At 36.0% G+C, this 21,853-nt stretch overlaps 1 protein-coding gene across 26 annotated transcripts in view; it reads right to left on the bottom strand.

Annotated features, from left to right (window-relative positions):
* BAZ2B (bromodomain adjacent to zinc finger domain 2B) overlaps positions 1-21,853 on the bottom strand; it is a 350,617-nt gene that overhangs the window by 136,402 nt on the left and 192,362 nt on the right. Inside the window, exon 1 of one of the 26 annotated variants that reach the window (XM_057505508.1) lies at positions 19,069-19,720. The exons of the other annotated variants lie outside the window; for them this stretch is intronic. The gene's annotated coding sequence lies outside the window, so the exon portion shown is untranslated. Of the gene's footprint in view, positions 1-19,068; positions 19,721-21,853 lie in introns of those variants that run through there. 26 annotated transcript variants of the gene reach the window in all.

Genomic DNA, 21,853 nt, shown 5'->3' with positions numbered 1-21,853 from the left:
ATAAACCTGATTTATAAAGCACATAGGACAGACACTCCTGTTGGCACTCAGACCTCTTCTACTTTTAATAGTGCTGAAACTTAAAAATTTGACTTACCATTCAAATGATCTATTAGTACAATAAACTCTTTTCTATATTTATACAAAAGTTCTCAAATTCATTACAAGGACTTAGAGTCTACCAGTTCACTTGTATTAGCTAGTTTGACTTTACTTAAAACACAGCAGGACCCTAAGGTCAGTTAAGCAACTTGGTTTATAATCCTCATATTGAACATCTGTCACTCAAGACATATCTTGGAGTCCCACACAAGATAGATGAGATTCCATTTAGTTTATACAGAAATTTTTAATATAAATGTGAACTACTATACACAAAAATATAAAAGTACAGGTCCAGAACATTCTTCTAACAAACTTTTACATGAATTTCTTTCTGCCATTCAATAAGTATATATAGGTTACATTTTATACAAAGATGCAGAAGCAATTATATTTCAAAATATGCCTTAATAAAAAGAACTTGATTTACAAAGCTACATGATTATATAATCACAATTTATTTTAAATCATGATGGACAGGAGTAACATTGTAAGAATGTCTTACTATCCTCAGATAAAAATAAGAAATCCACTACAAATGGAGGGACTCACCCACTTAGAGAAAATTTGAATAAAAATCTTAATTTAGAATCTAGTGAAAAAAAGGAGTGCACGATTATTTCATGATAGAAGAGAAAGCTAACCTAGTGCCTTAACCCACTAGGTTTGCAGATACTTACTGTTAAATTCTTTACCACATAAGAGAGTTTTACCTTAGACTTTCTTTAATGTAATGATTGTCAACCTGGCTGTATATGAGAAAACACCTGGAAGATTTAAATAATATTTATACCCATGCCAAGACCCAACTTCACACCAATTATATCAGAATCTCTGGGAGTGGGGGCATAATGATAATCAGCTACTGTTCACTGCTCTGTTGGACTGTGTATGTAATAATAAGGATGTTATGAGACTGAGTAAACTGAAAAAAGAAAAAGACCTGGTAAATGTGATAGTAGAAGAGATTAAGATGAGTATAAGAAGAGCAGGAAAAATTAGACAGCCTGGATGAGTAGATCCCATGATAAGAAGAGAAGAGAATTAATCCCCATCTTATGGTCGAAAAATCAGGTGGGAATAATTTGTCCAAGTAAGAGCAGAAAGTATAAAGGGAGCTTCTATAAACTAGAACTGACAACTCAACACTTGGAAAATAACTGGCTTTACTCTTTTTTTTTTTATTTTTTTTTATTTTTTATTTTTTATTTTTTCAGAGAAATGACTTTATTCTTTTTGTAAAAATGATTCATTCTTATAAATAATTGAACACAGTCTGGGTGACCTTATGAAAATCTCCACCCAGAGATAACCACTAATAGGTGCACAACATTCTAGGCATCTCTACAATATTTCTAGCTAGAAGGCTGGATAGAAATGCTTGTTATTAAAATGGGACTGGTCATGCTATTTAAAGAATAAAAATAGTAAATCAATTTTCTGTGGCTCTACCAGAAGAAAAAGAAACTGAAGTTTCTTCCCCACAAAAAAAAGTATTAGTTCCTAAAAGATCTATCTCTCTAAAGCCAGATGATGAGAAACATTAAGAAACTGGAATGATTATTAATGACATTTATTTTTTGGAAGGCATGTTCCAAGGCCCCAAAGATGAGGAAATTGCTTGCTTCTTCTCCCATCTTACCTCTTTGTCTACTTAGCAACTGGTATTAATTACACCTGTATTGGTATTTTCAAAGTCCACGCATTTCCTTCTACTCTGAAACAGTAATTCTCCAAGTTATTTAGCCTTCATTTTATATTTAAACTGATTGTGACTCACCACCAATAAATTTACCATCAGTTCTTCATTCCTGAGTTGTTTTTAAACTCTTTTTTTTTTTTTTTTAATAATTATTTTTTATTGAAGGGTAGTTGACGCACAGTATTACATTACATGAGTTTCAAGTGTACAACACAGTGGTAGAACATTTATATACATAATTCTAGGTTCCAGCTATCACCCTACCAGGCTGTTACAATATCTTGACTATATTCCTTATGCTATACATTACATCCCGGTTACTTATTTATTTTACCATTGGAAGTCTGTCCTTTTTTTTTTTTTTTTTTTTTTTTTTTGTGAGGGCATCTCTCATATTTATTGATCAAATGGTTGTTAACGACAATAAAATTCTGTATAGGGGAGTCAATGCTCAATGCACAATCATTATTCCACCCCAAGCCTAACTTTTGTCAGTCTCCAATCTTCTGAGGCATAACAAACAAGTTTTTACATGTAGAACAAATTCTTACATAATGAATAAGTTACATAGTGAACAGTACAAGGGCAGTCATCACAGAAACTTTCGGTTTTGCTCATGCATTATGAACTATAAACAGTCAGTTCAAATATGAATACTGATTTGGTTTTTATACTTGATTTATATGTGGATACCACATTTCTCTCTTTATTATTATTATTTTTAATAAAATGCTGAAGTAGTAGGTAGATACAAGATAAAGGTAGAAAACATAGTTTAGTGTTGTATGAGAGCACATGTAGATGATCAGGTGTGTGCCTGTAGACTATGTGTTAATCCAAGCTAGACCAGGGCAATAAAACATCCACGTATGCAGAAGATTTCTCTCAGAACGGGGGGGTGAGGTTCTAAGCCTCACCTCTGTTGATCCCCAATTTCTCACCTGATGGCCCCCCTGCGACTGTGCCTGTCTTAGGTTGTTCCTCCCTTGAGGAATCTTACCCGTCTCTGGCTAACCAGTCATCTTCCGGGGCCATACAGGGAAATGTGAAGTTGGTAACTGAGAGAGAAGCCTTATTGTTTGAAAAAGTTAGCTTTTTACTTCTTTGCATATTTATGCCCTGTGGCTTCTATGCCCAGCATTTGTCTTGAGGTATCTTTACCACTTGGAAGAATTATGATACTCGGTAAATTTGATATGAGGCACGAATTCTATTTAAGGGTTGTAATTAGGAAGGAAGAAGAAAAGCTATAGAAGTAGCAGGCGGAAGAAAACATGGGAAGATTGATTATTTCTTTGATATATCTTCTTGTAAAGTAACTTCAGCATGTATAGGTTTTAAGCTACTACTTAAATTGCACACACACATTAACATAATAGGAGTATAGTTACATAACCAAAGCATATCTGTAATTACCAGCCCTCTGCAGTGAAACCAAGAAAACCAGTTAGGCACCTTAGGCATTTGTGAAAACTTATCTATGATATGGTGGATATTGTCAAAATGAACTTGAACAGTCTGAGAGAAATCAGACAAATTAAAACAACCTATTCCTGGGGACTGTTCACATGCCATATGTTCTTTTAACAATAAATAGTCTGTAGTTGTAAGACTTTGGAGCGCTACAATTTGCACTTCTCCAAATTCTTGGTTGAGTTCCAACAGTATAGATCCAGTCCAATTTTGTTGTTTTACTGTATGCACAGGCCAGCTTAGATATCTCCTTCCTCATTCCCATGGCAAGTCCAGGAACTGGTGGGATGAGTGCATCTACAGCTGTAGCAGTGCGTGGATCTTTGTTGGGGTTTTTTGATGATCATCTTCTGGCATGAGTCTTCCAGAGGGTGCAGATGTTGGAAGTTCTTTTTCATATCGTATCTTAGTTCATTTTCGGGGTAGCCCAATTAGGCTTTGATCATCTGTATAAACACAAACAGACCCTTTGCCTACACTTTTATATGCCCTTTATACCCTTGTATAGAACTCGTTGGAGGTTACCACACAGGAACTGCCTTTTTTTTTTTTTTTTTTTTTGCTATCACTAATCTACAGTTACATGACGAATATTATGTTTACTAGGCTCTCCCCTATACCAGGTCTCCCCTATAAACCCCTTTACAGTCACTGTCCATCAGCATAGCAAAATGTTGTAGAATCACTACTTGCCTTCTCTGTGTTGTACAGCCCTCCCTTTTCTCCTACCCCCCCATGCATGTTAATCTTAATACCCCCCTACTTCTCCCCCCCTTATCCCTCCCTACCCACCCATCCTCCCCAGTCCCTTTCCCTTTGGTACCTGTTAGTCCATTCTTGAGTTCTGTGATTCTGCTGCTGTTTTGTTCCTTCAGTTTTTCCTTTGTTCTTATATTCCACAGATAAGTGAAATCATTTGGTATTTCTCTTTCTCCGCTTGGCTTGTTTCACTGAGCATAATACCCTCCAGCTCCATCCATGTTGCTGCAAATGCTTGGATTTGCCCTTTTCTTATAGCTGAGTAGTATTCCATTGTGTATATGTACCACATCTTCTTTATCCATTCATCTATTGATGGACATTTAGGTTGCTTCCAATTCTTGGCTATTGTAAATAGTGCTGCAATAAACATAGGGGTGCATCTGTCTTTCTCAAACTTGATTGCTGCATTCTTAGGGTAAATTCCTAGGAGTGGAATTCCTGGGTCAAATGGTAAGTCTGTTTTGAGCATTTTGATGTACCTCCATACTGCTTTCCACAATGGTTGAACTAACTTACATTCCCACCAGCAGTGTAGGAGGGTTCCCCTTTCTCCACAGCCTCGCCAACATTTGTTGTTGTTTGTCTTTTGGATGGCAGCCATCCTTACTGGTGTGAGGTGATACCTCATTGTAGTTTTAATTTGCATTTCTCTGATAATTAGCGATGTGGAGCATCTTTTCATGTGTCTGTTGGCCATCTGTATTTCTGTTTTGGAGAACTGTCTGTTCAGTTCCTCTGCCCATTTTTTAATTGGGTTATTTGTTTTTTGTTTGTTGAGGCGTGAGAGCTCCTTATATATTCTGGACGTCAAGCCTTTATCGGATGTGTCATTTTCAAATATATTCTCCCATACTGTAGGGATCCTTCTTGTTCTATTGATGGTGTCTTTTGCTGTACAGAAGCTTTTCAGCTTAATATAGTCCCACTCACTGATTTTTGCTGTTGTTTTCCTTGCCCGGGGAGATATGTTCAAGAAGAGGTCACTCATGTTTATGTCTAAGAGGTTTTCGCCTATGTTTTCTTCCAGGAGTTTAATGGTTTCATGGCTTACATTCAGGTCTTTGATCCATTTTGAGTTTACTTTTGTATATGGGGTTAGACAATGGTCCAGTTTCATTCTCCTACATGTAGCTGTCCAGTTTTGCCAGCACCACCTGTTGAAGAGACTGTCATTTGGCCATTGTATGTCCATGGCTCCTTTATCAAATATTAATTGACCATATATGTCTGGGTTAATGTCTGGATTCTCTAGTCTGTTCCATTGGTCTGTGGCTCTGCTCTTGTGCCAGTACCAAATTGTCTTGATTACTATGGCTTTATAGTAGAGCTTGAAGTTGGGGAGTGAGATCCCCCCTACTTTATTCTTCTTTCTCAGGATTGCTTTGGCTATTCGGGGTCTTTGGTGTTTCCATATGAATTTTTGAATTATTTGTTCCAGTTCATTGAAGAATGTTGCTGGTAGTTTCATAGGGATTGCATCAAATCTGTATATTGCTTTGGGCAGGATGGCCATTTTAACGATATTAATTCTTCCTAGCCACGAGCATGGGATGAGTTTCCATCTGTTAGTGTCCCCTTTAATTTCTCTTAAGAGTGACTTGTAGTTTTCAGAGTATAAGTCTTTCACTTCTTTGGTTAGGTTTATTCCTAGGTATTTTATTTTTTTTGATGCAATTGTGAATGGAGTTGTTTTCCTGATTTCTCTCTCTGTTGGTTCATTGTTAGTATATAGGAAAGCCACAGATTTCTGTGTGTTGATTTTGTATCCTGCAACTTTGCTGTATTCCGATATCAGTTCTAGTAGTTTTGGGGTGGAGTCTTTAGGGTTTTTTATGTACAGTATCATGTCATCTGCAAATAGTGACAGTTTAACTTCTTCTTTACCAATCTGGATTCCTTGTATTTCTTTATTTTGTCTGATTGCCGTGGCTAGGACCTCCAGTACTATGTTAAATAACAGTGGAGAGAGTGGGCATCCCTGTCTAGTTCCCGATCTCAGAGGAAATGCTTTCAGCTTCTCGCTGTTCAATATAATGTTGGCTGTGGGTTTATCATAGATGGCCTTTATTATGTTGAGGTACTTGCCCTCTATTCCCATTTTGCTGAGAGTTTTTAACATGAATGGATGTTGAACTTTGTCAAATGCTTTTTCAGCATCTATGGAGATGATCATGTGGTTTTTGTCTTTCTTTTTGTTGATGTGGTGGATGATGTTGATGGACTTTCGAATGTTGTACCATCCTTGCATCCCTGGGATGAATCCCACTTGGTCATGGTGTATGATCCTTTTGATGTATTTTTGAATTCGGTTTGCTAATATTTTGTTGAGTATTTTTGCATCTACGTTCATCAGGGATATTGGTCTGTAGTTTTCTTTTTTGGTGGGGTCTTTGCCTGGTTTTGGTATTAGGGTGATGTTAGCTTCATAGAATGAGTTTGGAAGTATCCCCTCCTCCTCTATTTTTTGGAAAACTTTAAGCAGAATGGGTATTATGTCTTCCCTGTATGTCTGATAAAATTCCGAGGTAAATCCATCTGGCCCGGGGGTTTTGTTCTTTGGTAGTTTTTTGATTACCTCTTCAATTTCGTTGCTGGTAATTGGTCTGTTTAGATTTTCTGTTTCTTCCTGGGTCAATCTTGGAAGGTTATATTTTTCTAGGAAGTTGTCCATTTCTCCTAGGTTTCCCAGCTTGTTAGCATATAGGTTTTCATAGTATTCTCCAATAATTCTTTGCATTTCCGTGGGGTCCGTCGTGATTTTTCCTTTCTCGTTTCTGATACTGTTGATTTGTGTTGACTCTCTTTTCTTCTTAATAAGTCTGGCTAGAGGCTTATCTATTTTGTTTATTTTCTTGAAGAACCAGCTCTTGGTTTCATTGATTTTTGCTATTGTTTTATTCTTCTCAATTTTATTTATTTCTTCTCTGATCTTTATTATGTCCCTCCTTCTGCTGACCTTAGGCCTCATCTGTTCTTCTTTTTCCAATTTCGATAATTGTGACATTAGACCATTCATTTGGGATTGCTCTTCCTTTTTTAAATATGCTTGGATTGCTATATACTTTCCTCTTAAGACTGCTTTTGCTGTGTCCCACAGAAGTTGGGGCTTAGTGTTGTTGTTGTCATTTGTTTCCATATATTGCTGGATCTCCATTTTGATTTGGTCATTGATCCATTGATTATTTAGGAGCGTGTTGTTAAGCCTCCATGTGTTCGTGAGCCTCTTTGCTTTCTTTGTACAGTTTATTTCTAGTTTTATGCCTTTGTGGTCTGAAAAGTTGGTTGGTAGGATTTCAATCTTTTTGAATTTTCTGAGGCTCTTTTTGTGGCCTAGTATGTGGTCTATTCTGGAGAATGTTCCATGTGCACTTGAGAAGAATGTATATCCCGCTGCTTTTGGATGTAGAGTTCTATAGATGTCTATTAGGTCCATCTGCTCTACTGTGTTGTTCAGTGCTTCCGTGTCCTTACTTATTTTCTGCCCAGTGGATCTATCCTTTGTGGTGAGTGGTGTGTTGAAGTCTCCTAGAATGAATGCATTGCAGTCTATATCCCCCTTTAGTTCTGTTAGTATTTGTTTCACATATGCTGGTGCTCCTGTGTTGGGTGCATATATATTTAGAATGGTTATATCCTCTTGTTTGACTGAGCCCTTTATCATTATGTAGTGTCCTTCTTTATCTCTTGTTACTTTCTTTGTTTTGAAGTCTATTTTGTCTGATATTAGTACTGCAACCCCTGCTTTCTTCTCACTGTTGTTTGCTTGAAATATGTTTTTCCATCCCTTGACTTTTAGTCTGTACATGTCTTTGGGTTTGAGGTGAGTTTCTTGTAAGCAGCATATAGATGGGTCTTGCTTTTTTATCCATTCTGTTACTCTGTGTCTTTTGATTGGTGCATTCAACCCATTAACATTTAGGGTGACTATTGAAAGATATGTGCTTATTGCCATTGCAGGCTTTAAATTCGTGGTTACCAAAGGTTCAAGGTTAGCCTCTTTAGTATCTTACTGCCTAACTTAGCTCGCTTATTGAGCTGTTATATACACTGTCTGGAGATTCTTTTCTTCTCTCCCTTCTTGTTCCTCCTCCTCGATTCTTCATATGTTGGGTGTTTTGTGCTGTGCTCTTTCTAGGAGTGCTCCCATCTAGAGCAGTCCCTGTAAGATGTTCTGTAGAGGTGGTTTGTGGAAAGCAAATTCCCTCAGCTTTTGTTTGTCTGGGAATTGTTTAATCCCACCGTCATATTTGAATGATAGTCGTGCTGGATACAGTATCCTTGGTTCAAGGCCCTTCTGTTTCATTGTATTAAAGATATCATGCCATTCTCTTCTGGCCTGTAGGGTTTCTGTTGAGAAATCTGACGTTAGCCTGATGGGTTTCCCTTTATAGGTGACCTTTTTCTCTCTAGTTGCCTTTAACACTCTTTCCTTGTCCTTGATCTTTGCCATTTTAATTATTATGTGTCTTGGTGTTGCCCTTCTTGGATCCTTTCTGTTGGGGGTTCTGTGTATTTCCGTGGTCTGTTTGATTACTTCCTCCCCCAGTGTGGGGAAGTTTTCAGCAGTTATTTCTTCTAAGATACTTTCCATCTCTTTGCCTCTCTCTTCTTCTTCTGGGACCCCTATAATACGGATATTGCTCCTTTTAGATTGGTCACACAGTTCTCTTAATATTGTTTCATTCCTGGAGATCCTTTTGTCTCTCTCTATGTCAGCTTCTATGCGTTCCTGTTCTCTGATTTCAATTCCATCAATGGCCTCTTGCATTCTATCCATTCTGCTTATAAACCCTTCCAGAGTTTGTTTCATTTCTGCGATCTCCTTTCTGGCATCTGTGATCTCTTTCCGGACTTCATCCCATTTTTCTTGCGTATTTCTCTGCATCTCTGTCAGCATGTTTATGATTCTTATTTTGAATTCTTTGTCAGGAAGACTGGTTAGGTCTGTCTCCTTCTCTGGTGTTGTCTCTGTGATCTTTGTCTGCCTGTAGCTTTGCCTTTTCATGGTGATAGGAATAGTCTGCAGAACTGGGACGAGTGACGGCTGGAAGGACTTCCTTTCTTGTTGGTTTGTGGCCCTCCTCTCCTGGGAGAACAGCGGCCTCTAGTGGCTTGTGCTGCGCAGCTGCGCGCAGACAGGGTTTCTGCTTCCTGCCCGGCTGCTATGGAGTTAATCTCCGCTGTTGCTGTGGGCGTGGCCTGGCTCGGGCAGCTACTCCAAAATGGTGGAGTCGCGTTGGAGCAGGAGCTGCTGGGAGGCTATTTATCTCCGTAAGGGGCCTCCCTGCTCCCTGCAGCCCAGGGGTTAGGGTGCCCAGAGATCGCGGATTCCCTACCTCTGGATTAAGTGGCCCGCCCTGCCCCTTTAAGACTTCCAAAAAGCACCCGCCAAAACAAAACAACGACCACAAAAAAAAACAAGAAAAAAAAAATTTTTTTAATTAAAAAAAAAAAAAAATTTTTAATTGAAAAAAAAAAAGGTGGTCGTTCGTTTTTCTTTATTCTCCGGTGCCAGCCTCAGGCCTCTGCTCACCGGTCTTTCTGCCCTGTTTCCCTAATATTGGGGTCCCTGTCCCTTTAAGACTTCCAAAAAGCGCTCGCCAAAACAAAGCAGCAAAAAAGCAAAAAAAAAAAAAAAAAATGGTCGCGCGCTTTTCTTATGTCCTCTGTCGCCCAGCCTCCAGTGCCTGCTCACTGTTCTTGCTGCCCTGTTTTCCCAGTATCGAGGGCCCTGCACTCCGGCCCGGATGGCGGGGGCTGGGTGCTCGGCAGTCCTGGGCTCCGTCTCCCTCCCGCTCTGCCTGCTCTTCTCCCGCCGGGAGCTGGGGGGAGGGGCGCTCGGCTCCCGCGGGGCCGGGGCTTGTATCTTACCCCCTTCGCGAGGCGCTGGGTTCTCTCAGGTGTGGATGTGGTCTGGATATTGTCCTGTGTCCTCTGGTCTTTATTCTAGGAAGGGTTGTCTTTGTTATATTTTCATAGATATATGTTGTTTTGGGAGGAGATTTCCGCTGCTCTACTCACGCCGCCATCTTCCGCCCCTCCTCCTGGCTTTACTCTTAATGAAGGCTCTGAAGAAGTGGACATGCCTACGCTGACTGTATATGACAGACTGTCCACCTGTGTCCGGGGAGCATTCAGGCTGGGAGGCAGCAAGGGCGGCCGTGGGAACTCCCAGTCACGCACATACCATAACAAGGACGGAGAAGCCTGAACCAAGGATCTCTCCTTCCCAAGAGTCTTCTGCCGGAATCTTCCCCAAGAACTCTTACAAGGGCTGGCTGGCGAGTCTGCTGTAACACCTGCCTTTCTCAAAGAAGTAGGGACAACTGGACTGCCACTCCTCTAAAAAAGTTTCTACAAGGATATGTGACTACCTGGGTTAAGGCTCTCCCGTCACCCAAATAATCCTTCCCTAAGTAACCCTTACCATGTTCCATCCCTTCCCGAGGCTCCTCGCCACCCACACACAGCAGAAGCCAGGGTGATGGGAGGGAGACTGGACCTAGCCATGCGGCCTGTGGTCCCAGCTCTCCAGGGGATTTGGGCTGTAATACACCAGATTACACTAGGGTGACCGAATTTCCACAAAGTTCAGTTTCAATATCATGTCTGAGGAATAATTAAAAACCAGATTAGGACAAACATATCCTTTTTAGGCAATAAAGATTTTAGAAAAGCTTCCAGAGAGGGATTATGTAGACTTCTGTTAGCTGCTTATTAGATACAGGAATGTCCCCTTGCACACAGGCAGTACTTTCACAAGAACCAAGTAGGCCTAGCTCAGGAAACAACCCAGATCTTCTGGGAAGATACTATTAGTACTTAGGCGACAGCTTAGAAAAGATGACCTGCCTTTCAAACATTGTGCATCATGACACAGGACCAGCCAGGGAACCATCGTTACCACCAGTGTCTTGCTCTCCTCTCCCCAATTTCTGACACCCTGAAAACTCTCCATTTGAAGTCTGAGACACATAATTGAGTACTGAGTCCACTTCCACCCTCAGTAAGTTGCGTTCTAGGATGTGAAGAAAGGGAAAGTATGAAGTAAGTGAAGGAACCTAACAATTAAGATAAAACATCCAAAGAGTTCAAGAGTCAAAAATTGGCACTTTTATTAGGACTGATAAATAATCCATCACTCACATACAAGTCCCCTGTTCAATACCAGGTATAACATTTTGCAGGAGAAGCCAACAGAGAACTATTAGTACCCCTAATAAGGCATCTAAACTATACTAATGAAAATAATAGATTCATGGAGTCCCCAAATAAAGTTTGGAATAATAAAAGAGGGCCTTCTAAAAGATACTAGATGGCTATCAAAGAAAAGCTGTATGGCAGAAAAAGAGATCTCAGTGTTCCTGAGGACAACAAAATTGACATTTCCTTTTAAAATGTAACCTGATAATAGTGAAGAAAAGTCCAAACCTGGAGAAATCTGCTGAGAACTCTAGAAAAAGCTTATTAGGTAACAGATCCGGAGCTGACTCGGTAATGAAATTAAAACTTCAAATCACTACAAGAGAGTAAGGAGGTAAGAGGAATTCTGGACAATCTAGGAAGAAAGAAGAAAGATAATAAGACAGACCTGGGAAGAGTAACAGGCAAACAAAATCACTCCTCGGCTGTCAAGTTCCCCCACACTGCATGCTGTACTGGAACAGGCCAGTGTTCTCAGAGCAGGCCTAGGTCACAAACACACCTTGAACACCATTCCATCCAATCTAACAGGGTCACTGGCAACAAGGTGTGAGGCAGCATCCTGGAATGACTCACAGAAGTGGTAGCCTTGGAGAGCACGTCAGAGACACTAATTCTAACCCTGTCTTAGTGGGCCTGGAGAAGCCTTCGAAGTGAATGGAAATGTTATATCAACTGATAAGGGGAATTCTTCTTATTTTAATATTAACCTTCAAGTCTATTTGGATAGCTTTTGGTTTAGGGTTTTTTTAATATGCAAAAAGTCGAAGCAGTCTCTAGAGCAGAACCTCTCAATAAGTGGCTATAAAGAAATTAACTAGATAAAGACAAAATTATATCTACAAAAAATTCCAAGTACTAAGTGAAAACTAAGACTTGGAAAGGTATTCTTCCTAGAAAAAAAAAGTATTTTCTCTAAAAAGCTTTCATCTGACTTTCAGATATTATTAGTTCCAGAAAAGTCTAAGGCATTAATTAGTCTACTAAATGTGAGTCTGCTTACCTACTAGGGATTAATTTGAATATGGGAGATTAGGTGTGTTTTTTAATCAATGCACTAAGATACTGGGAATCAAATTAGATCGAGGATTCATTTGATGCTTCCTACCATGTGACAAGTAATCTTCTAAATTGCATGATAAAAGAAAAATTGAAAGAAGAAAAAATGAGAAAGGAAAAAGTTGGTAAGAGTCAGTTTTAAAATTTGTTGAGCGGACTAGCCTTTCCTTATTGTGTATTCTTGGCATTGTTTTCAAGTATCAGCTGACTGCGTATGTGTGGATTTATTTCTGGGCTCCCTATTCTGTTCCATTGGTCTGTATGTCTGCTTTTACATCAGTATTAATACTATTTTGATTACTGTACCTTTGTAATACATATTGAAATCAGAAAGTATGCTGTCTTCAGTTTTGTTCTTCTTTCTAAAGATTGATTTGGCTATTTACGATCTTTTGTGGTTACATAAGAATTTTAGAATTGTTTTTTCTATTTCTGTAAAAAATCCCATTGGGATTTTGACAGGGACTGCATGGAATCTGATCACTTTTGAGTAATGTGGACATTTTAAAAATATTATCTTTTAATATCCTTCCTCTTTAAGTTTGATCCCTTTAAATTCTTTATTATCTTAGCAGTGATGCCATACATTATTCTAGCTCACACTGAATCCTAGAATTTACACTTTTAAGAGTCATCTTTAAAATGTTCACTGAAATGCCCCTTCTCTCTCAGACTTACATAAAATGCTAATGTAGATGGAGTAAATAAATTAATATAAAATGACTAAAAAGAATATATTGGGAAAATCTTCTAGGAAGATATAATTAAAATTTTACTTTATAATGTAAAAAGGGCAACTAAAAAAATAATTATCTTAAAATTGGGCAGAAAGTTACACTAATTACTTGTGGAAACTTCTTTACCTATCCTCTTAGAACAGAATCCTAGGGTATGAGAAATAGAAATTTGATGACCATGTTCTATAAAATATTACATATAAAACTGAGGTTACATACAACCAGAAGGCTTAATTATTTAATTAAAATTCACTTTAAGAGGTGGCTCTTCATACATACAAATGTCCTCATGAATAACATATAGCTTTCTGTTTACTTTTAAAAATAGTATATGGTTTGTGCTGAAGCTGGTATTCATTCTAACTTTTACATACTCCGTTTCTAAAGCATAATGAATAAAAAGTAATGCTTGATGCAGTCGCTACTCAAAACAGTTTGACAGTCCCTCAAAAAGCTAAAGATAAAATTACCACAAGACCTAACAATTCCACTCCAAGTTACACACATACCCAAAAGAATTGAAAGCAGAGACTTGAAGAGATATTTATATATCTAAATGTCCATCAATTGATGAATGGATAAATCAATGTGATATATACATATACATATACATACATATATATACATATATATATATATGCACCTGACCCTTGAACAACATGAAGGTTAGGGATGTTGACACCCCTTGCCGTTGAAAACCCACATATAACTTTGACTCCTTTAAAACTTAACTACTAATAGCCTACTGTTGACCAGAAACCTTACCAATAACAAACAGCATGCTTTTTTTTATGTTATACATATTGTTCACATTTCTCTTAACTGTGAATGGCATCCTTTATGATCTGTGTTTGTGCATATTTTATGGTAGTAAATGATAAAAGACTAGTATCTACATATATTGTATGTGTTCATGACATACCTAACTTTCTTGACTTTTTTGGTTATTTGTAGGCTATTCATTTGTAAGTTTTTCAAATTGTTGCAAATCTCCAAAGAATTTTCTAATGTACTTACTGAAAAATATCCGTGCCTAAGTGGAGCCACACAGTTCAAACCTATGCTGTTCAAGGGTCACCTGTATGTCATATTTGTTGTATATATGTATATATGATGGGATATTACTGAGCCTGAAGAGCAATGAACCTTGAAAACATTATAGTAAGTAAAATAAGACCTACATAAATGGGCAATGTACTATATGATTCCGGTTATGGGAAATGTCTAGAATAGGCAAATTCATGGGGACAGAAAATAGATTCAAGTTTACTGGGGCTGCAATGTGGGAGGAAAGGGGAATTAGTGCTTAATGGTTACAGAGTTTCTATTTGGGATGACAAGGAAGTTTGGAAACAACAATGGTGATAGTTGCACAACACTAAACATAATTAATGCCAATGAATTGTACACTTAAAAATACTTAAAATGGGAAAAATAAACAGGGAAAATTAGTGGAATGTTTGTTATCTCCATCTGGGTGACAGTCATAAGAGTGTACACGCACTAAAATTCATCCAGCTGTACACAAGATTTGTGCATTTTATTGTATTTACTTCAGTAAGAAAAAAAAATAGTTAAAATGGCAACTTTAATGTTAAATATTTTACAACTGAAAAAATTTAATGTAATACACCAAAAACTGTTGCACTGTCTACTGTAAATGTATGAACTGTCCAGTATGTGAATTATATCTTGATAAAGATGTTATAAAACTTAATGTTTGAAGTTCTTCAATGCTTGAAGCTCAGGATCCTTTTCCTTAAAGGATCCTCCACCAGTCATTCTAGTGACCACTGTTCTCTTATCTCAACTCCTAGTATTATACCTGTTCATATCACTCACTTAGCAATTAATTTTATCCCCTATATGACAAATCTCTGGTGTTTTTAAATTACCATTACACCTTTAATATTTGATTATGCTTTGTTTACAAAACTAGTTTAGTTGCTCAAATTATCAATTTTTAATATTTAGTATTTGTTTGTACTGTTTTCCAAACAAGATTAATAGCAGCTCAGACTGTCAAATCAGGACCCAGAAGCCTTCTACCTTCTTCAAATCATCAAAAATAATTCAATTTTATACTTGCACAAATTCATTAAGTAAAAATTTCAATTATGTTAAGAGAAAGAATTCTGGGAAAAAAATAGAATATTCATTCCTTGGGCACTCCAACTAATAAGGGATGTAATGGATTTAGTTCAGTATAATTATTTTTAAAAGACAATAAGATATTTTCTACAGAAAATTTTCTGACTTGTCATTTTTCTTTTTCCCCAACTGAATTAAAGACAAAACACTACCAATAAAAAAATTAAACAAAATAGGCAAAGAATACACAAATATTTAGCACATGTACTAATATTTTTTATGTGTAAGTAGAAATGTTCAGGATATATACTTCTACTCCTGGGTGGAGTTAAGTGAAATATGAAATTACACAGATTACTTAGTTACAGTAAAGAAGGGTGTTTTGGGGCCAACCAAAATTTTTGTTTACTTAAAAAGTTCATTTAATGATTACAATGAACTTAAATTATACATAAGTATTTGGGATATAATAATGAAAGAATAGACTTTAAAGAAAGGAAAAGGATGGATGAATATGTATTTTTCTTCCTTTGAAAAACAGCATAAAAATTAAAAATGTAAAAACCAGTACACTTGGAATACAGTCATTATTTACAGAACAGAAACATAAAGGCTAGGTGAATTTCCTACCTATGTCCTCAGTATATGCTTAAAATGACCTTTCAAACTTATAAGCTATGTGAATCCACAACAGGGTTTTTTGTTTTGTTTTTTAACTGGTACTTTTTAAAATGTGTAACATGTTTTTGCTAAAATATTTCTTGCCTGGAGAATATCTGAAACTATTTGCTCTTAAGTATGTCTTTCCAAACATATAAATACCTACAGTATCAACTTTCATGAAATTTAAGACATAACTTAATTTTGATCTAAAGACAAAGGTTTAAGTTTTTGAAATATGGCATCATTACCTCAAAAGCAAATGTTTCAGTGGACGCCAATATTCCTATTCCCTACTGAAGTAGAATGACTTATGTTCACTTTCACAGTGCAAATACCCACTGGCATCTCAGAGAATATTGCTTTTCCAGTCAGAAAAACAGCTTTTTATCAAACTCACTTCCCAAGAAAACAGCCAATAAAGGGAAAGAAACAAAAAATGGCTTCAGTCAGACAAAATACATACGTTAAAACTAATTATTCATTAATTAGAAAGTCCTTAATCTCTGAGGTTTTATAATTTACATGATTCCAATAAGCTTGATTTGCTATTGCCCAGGCCACAGCATGCTAGAAGGGGCGATAAAGATGATGATGACAGCAGCTGTAGTTTTCTAAGCACGTATTAAGCACTACACGTGGGAATGGAGGCTGGGGGAAAAGGAGAATCTGTAAGAGGCAACTGTACTGACAGCTGCAGTTCAAAAAATACTAACCAATGATTGGACTCCATGATCAAGAATCTACAGATCTTATGTCCCAAGGGTATCACTATATTACAATACAGAATAGCAAAAAAAAAGACAATTCCTTGCAACATTAAACAAAACTTTAAAAATTCACAAAGTTAAAAAAAATTTTTTTTATTAAGGAACATGGGCAATAGGATCTAAAGACCTAGATTTTAATCCAGACTGATCACTTAATATATCACTGACCTTAGGCAATGTTAATCTCTCTCTGACTCAGTTTCTCCAAATGTAAAATAGGAGTAATGTTTTGTTAAGGAACTATGGCAAGAATCAATATATGTATAAGCACCCAGTACAACTTATGGTACAGTAGCCACTGAAATACTCTGAAAACTTGACCCAGAATAATTTAAGGGATAAAAAATTTTATTACTTTTTAAATGATAATACTCTTTAGATGTTTAGATATTACTATGCAGTAGTAAAGTAGAGAATGCGTAAAGGAGATAATGCCAAGATTCATTTAGGTGTATAGAATGCTTTCAAATCTCATCATAAATCACCTCTTTGGTAATTCCAATTCATTCTTCAACCTCAATTTAGATGGTATTCCTCTGGAAAGTTTTCAACAATCTCACTTACGTATCTACTAGACACTTAAACACCTACTACATCCAAAACCAAACTCCTGAATTCCCCATTCCTATCCCAAACCTGCTCCATCTGACAATCTTCCACATCTCACAGTTGATGACAATAACGTCTTTCCAGTTACTCAGCCAGAAAGTCAAATTAGATATCATCTTGTCTTCTTGTTTCTCATATCACATATCCACCCAATCAAAATAACTTTTTTTGTACCTTAAAAACATTCAGAATTTGACTGCTACCACTCTTATACAAGCCACTATCTTCAACTACCGACTCTTCGTTCCTTATGCAGACGTCCATGTCACACAAAACTTGTAATAAATAAATTTATATGCTTTCCTCCTGTTGATCTGTCTATGTTGATTTAACCCCCAGACCCAGGCAAAAGAACTCTAAAAAGGTAAAAGTTTACCTCTCTTACAACAGAATTAGCCCAGTGATTTGCACATATTAGGTATCCAATATATGACATCTACTACTTGTTATTATAAATTAAATAGAGGCACTACTATAGGCACCACTGTTAAGTCTCACTTCATTAATTTCACTAAGTTAGAATATTCACTAAACATAATCTTTAGAATCTCCTTAGGAAGCACCAATAATTTATATTAAAAATTCCTGATTCACTAAATAACTCTGATAAGCATTTTGTAAAATAAGGTACTTTTAACTCTCTCAACAAAAGTAGGATTCTATTTACATTATCCCAGAATATCTTTATTAATTTCTGGATGTTAGGTGCTATAATGATCTTCAGAAACTGCCTTCAATGTTTAACAATTTCATAATGTTTTCTTTTATATAACCATGATATCTAATACTAGAGTTAAAAAATTAAACACCTTACTATTTAAACAAAGTACATTTATAGGCCTGTAATACATACACACATTCTTCTCTTTACTCTGAATAATCTCATTTCCGGGAATAATACTTTTGAGAAAAAGTTAAATAATTTAAGTATATTTGTGACTCTTCATTAAACCACTTCAAAGCTTTCCATTTCTTATTTCAGTCATGTACCTACCAATATGTTACTTCTTTGTGAGTGTTATATGAAGGATGGAGTAAAACGCAGCCTGTTCAAATTAAAGGTCAATTGTATGGTGTTTATTTTAAACCTTCTTTTCTATTATCTCGCAGTAGGAAAGAATTTCGTTATTTCCCATTCTACTGTGACACCTAAGTGTCTTCTATCTTCAGAGTCAGTTCTCCATTTTATAAAATACTTGTGAAAACTTGTTTTCCTTGTAGTTTGTAATACCATAAAGAAATAAACAAGCATACACCTTTTAATTAGCACCAGACAGAAGACAAGAAAAATGAGGTAAGCAGTTTAAGTGATCATCCCAAAGCCACAGATGGAGTGACTGCCAGCTTTAGGATTCAAACTAAGAAACTCATTATTCCCTTCTCTACCTTGAGCACTTAATATTGTTTTTGTATCACAAGGATCCCTAAACGAAGAACAATAATTTAATAATTAAAACAATTATCAACAACTAGGAAAGCATGTGTAAATATTCATGAAATTTATTAAATAAAAATAAAATTAGCTTCTTCAAGTATTCCCTGAAAAACATTAATCTGATTTACTATGTTATTTTTAGAATTTTGCTTAAAGTGCCAAGAAAGAAATAGCTTAATACAATTTATCATTTCAAAGTCTTTTTAAAAAACTAATTTATTTAACCAAAACCTACAATTAAGTATTATGAGATGGGTGGATTTGATACTAAACAAATACTTTTCATTAAAAAAAAAACCCTCCAAACTTAAAACAGTAGTTTTTACTCTAACTGTAAACTTCAACTTCAAGGTATATTTATAACAGATATATCTATGAAAAGATAATGATAAAAAGTAAAGAAACCACCAAATACTACTGCATTTACAGGAGAAAAAGACATACAGTATAACATTCACAGCTTACTGTGGAGAGTGGATTTAATCAGGAAGTAGCCATTATCCTTTCGATTCAGAGCAGTGACAGCACTCCAAAACAACAAGCCGTGGTATTTTTCAGTTAAAAGGCATGAAAGAATATCTACTACTGTGTCCTAGCTTTGCTGACCCCAAAGGTCACCATGTCTTTTATCAAAAGCTACATGAAAACATAATCCAAGTAAGCATTTAAAATGCTCTATTTGTTGAAACACCTAAAATCCACCTAACACAACCTCTCTCTCTCAGTTACTCACAAAACATGGCTGTCTTATTCAGAGATTAGCAATTATTGTAATGAGATACTGTCGGAGAGGGTCAAATAGTACTTCCTGCAGTTTACACATCTTGATTTCCTGGTAAACAAACCGAAAGGCAGGTGGAGCACTTAGATCACCAGTAAACGTGAATGCTCACGTGACAAAACTAAGCCAGGTAAGGTTGATGTCTCAAATAAACCGGTCTTCTCTTAATTTTATTAACGTCAAAACAGACAACACAGAGTTACTTCTCCCTTTTTTGAGGAGGATTTATTCCTGGCATGCAAAGTCACACAGTTTATAATAAGGAATGCTTCACAAACGAATATTTGAGGTTTTAAAAATTACTTCTGGCAAGTAAATTGTAAAGACAAAGCAAGGTTTAAAAATAAACAACTAAGAACAACTGTTCAAAACCTACTAAATATTTTTAAAAGTCTTTAAATTTCAACTGCTTGATGAAAGTAGAAGTTTCTGAGTTATAATCAGAGACCAAAAATCAAATTTTAATCAAAGCATAATAAGCCTATTTTTTGCAATAAGGCTTATTGACTTTTTTGATTTCGTTTGATTCTACAACTTCCTTTTGTATTAGAAGGAGAGATAAATACCAAAATTTTAAAAATAAACAAAGCAGAAAGAAGTTAAAAATAATAGTAATAATAAGCCTATTTTTAAATTAAGACAAGCTCCTGAAAAATAAGATACTTTAATTTTATGTGGCAATCTTTAAAAAAAAAATCCCAATTACACGAATCAAAAAGTCACACAACTTGAAGCTATTCCTGGGATCATTTTAAATTTGTACTTCAAAAAAACAAAACTTAAAATATTTACCTGTGAGCATTAAAAATTGAATACTTAATCAGGTTTATATTTATTGTTTGCAAAATAAAGTTCTAATGTACTAATAGAGAAAACAAAATGACAATAAAATCAATAAGAACAAAAAGAACACCCAAGTAGATGTGACTGTACCAGGAGTACAGAATCTCAGAGCAGGTTTCATTACAAACACTTAACTGTGTGTCATTTGAAAAGAGTATTTATTCAGTCTTGAATAACCTTGATGCAAGTTGCTAATCCCCACCTTTACTACTATGATACATTACTAACAAATTTTCAGAAAACTATGACTAAGTAGTTAACAGTTCCAGATGAACAGATCAAATTAAATACTTCAAACATCTATCTTATTGTTACCTGGAATGCAAACATAGCCCTTATTTCCTTTACAGAAAATTCGATGTAGTTCTTACTAAATAGGTAGCTTTGATTATGTAATGCATGTAACAAAACAAAATTTTAAATTAGAAAATTATTATTTCAACTATTTCAAAGATCATGGCTATCTTAGTTCAACAGAATGGATCAAATATAGAGGGTAATGGAATAGAAATATAGGGGTGAAGAAAATAAATTTGAAATTTTGCTTCATTCAAGGTAACTTTTATCATTAGTCATCAAATTTTAGTATTAGTTTATAACTCAATCAAAAGGGCAGGGACAAAAACCAAATACTATCTATCACCCTGTGAGTTAGAAAAAGACCCCTTCTGAGCCAACAAATGAGAGTAAGTCACCTTTTCCTTCTCTAGGATGTATTTTAGCCCTACTTGTTATCTCAGTCAGGCACTTTCGTGTAGGGCACACTTAGCCCAACAAACTATACCTGGTAACTCTGTACAAGCAAAAAGCTTCAGAAAGGATTTCCCTGCCCCCTTGCAAGTCTGAGAAAGTACAGAAGAGTTCAGTCCTCCATGACTTAAGAAATTCGTGCAAGATGAAGGAGGGAGGATGAGGGGAAGGGAACACAAGGAAGAAGAAAGGCTCCTCCTCCTCTTATTTGCTCACCTTCTCCTTGCAATAAATAAGCTTCACATAGTTATTTATATCCCATCTTACTCCAAAATTATTTAATGTGACTTACAGAAATATTAGTAGTAGAACAGAATGCTTTCAAAATACAAATTAATATGAATAAAGGGAAAATAAGAGGATGCAAGAAAGATGAAAAACAAGGTAAAGTTGGACCACAGAAACACCTAAGGCCTTGCACCACTCTAAAATGCGGGTGGTTCAGCTCTTAGCTTTTTCGCAATCCATGAAGTGGGAAACAAGATCTAATTACAAAATTTTCATTCCATATATGAAGTGATTTACAAACAAGCACCAAAGCTTTTCCTAGTGCTCAGAAGTAAGAGAAATTTCTTCTACACTTTTCAATAATGGGACACTGGACAGTACTGTAATTTTCTAAACAGCATCTTTATATAAATTAAGTAATAGATTTCCGATGAAAGTTTCTTTCAACATTTCCTCAACACAGCTAGGGTCATAGCATAAGGAAAGTTATCCAGAAAATGAACCATCTGCTAGTAAACCTTCTGCAATTTAATCTGAGGTTATATGTATTTATTTATTAGATTTGAAACATTTTTTATAGTGTGTTGCTTTTAGTAAGTAATTACACCAGAAGGTATTCATCTGGGACTTTAAACAAATACTAACAAT

Source organism: Manis pentadactyla, chromosome 8 (assembly GCF_030020395.1).
Source record: "Manis pentadactyla isolate mManPen7 chromosome 8, mManPen7.hap1, whole genome shotgun sequence".
Classification (NCBI taxonomy): Eukaryota; Metazoa; Chordata; class Mammalia; order Pholidota; family Manidae; genus Manis; species Manis pentadactyla.
This window is presented reverse-complemented; position numbering and strand designations above follow the sequence as displayed.